The sequence below is a fragment of the Lates calcarifer genome, linkage group LG19 (assembly GCF_001640805.2).
Source record: "Lates calcarifer isolate ASB-BC8 linkage group LG19, TLL_Latcal_v3, whole genome shotgun sequence".
NCBI lineage: Eukaryota > Metazoa > Chordata > Actinopteri > Centropomidae > Lates > Lates calcarifer.
The window spans coordinates 22,118,470-22,119,959 of NC_066851.1; positions in this window are offsets into that span (position 1 = coordinate 22,118,470).

Sequence of the window (1,490 nt, forward strand, 5' to 3'; positions counted from 1 at the left end):
TCATGACTACACAACACTTGACATACAGTAGGAAGTATTAATACATTTGTATTTGCACACTAGAGGGAGACACAGTTCACAAGTATATCTGTACTGTCACTGTGTTGTTGGGATGAAATCAACTATTGGAAAACGTGAATAACTCTGTATAACATACAGTGAAACGTTCTCTGCTGGTTTAATGACAAAAAATTGTATATTTCCCTATAGGCAGTGGCGTAGAGCAACTAAATACATTTGTATTTCCATTTAGTGCCACTGTGTACTTCCACTCCACTACATTTCAGGGAAGGGAAATATTGTACTTTTTACCAGACTATACATTTATTTGCCACTTATAGTTGCATAAGATTAAGTTAAGTAAGATGAAAACACTGAAAAACATATTATGATCTTAAAATATGATTTTTGTCATAAATTAAACAAGGAAACAACCAGAATTTTAATGTATTTCAATGACAGTGACAATAAAATTATAATTTATATAATTAAGTTACTGCAGTTATTCAATGTTGTAGTTATAAGGTTGCTTTTACTAAGAGGTTGTAGGGTTATTTTTAGAAATGGGGCTGAATTTGAAAACTCCTGATGGTAATTTTATTTCTTTATTTTCTAATTTCTTGTAAGCTGATTATGAGTGCTTCTGTTTTTTCATTATTTTGCTTTATAAGGCGAAAAACTGAAATTATATCCAGTTTATATTCTATCTTAAGAGAACAACAACCTTATACACATTAATACACCATCCATTAACATAATCTATAACAGTATACCACATTTTTAAATGAAATGAAGTAATTTTACACTGCTGTATTCGTACTGTTAGCTTACATTTTTACATGTTTCGCTGGTAACGTTGCAGGTTTTGCTGTTGTTTTCATAGTTGGCCAAACTTGCAGAAAATCGTTCACCAACTTAACTTAAACGTTATAACATAAAAATACAAAAGAGACATGTCTGTAAGTTTAGTTTTTCCGGAGTAAAATGTGATAAATTACCTGACGAACTCGGCTGCTAACGCTAAACAAATATTAAATCTTTAACGGCTGCTCCGTTTACTTCTGATTAGCTGCTGCCTTCAGGCGCTCCTCGTAAATTCTAGCTTCACGAGTGACCGATTTAAAGGTCTTACTTGGAAGGGAAACAAAATAAAATCGACACAGCAATCACGTTTTCTGATTCTACAAAGGAACGAGGTCAGTAGTGGAATATCCTCACTGCTCACTAAGTATATACATCATAAGTATTTACATTTATTTATTAGTTTTGCCAACATTCAGTTTCGAATTGCTAACACAGAATTTAATTAATCAATAAATTATGATGTGTTACTGTAGAGTAAGATAAAACTTTACTGATCTGCAAAGGGAAACTCACAAGCAGCTAATCTAGAAAGTTATTAAAATGAGCTCCAACTTTCCCCTGTCTCAAAATACGAAACTTTCCGACAGTCGTTGAAGGCAGCGTTGGTCCCGCTTCACTGCGCAGGC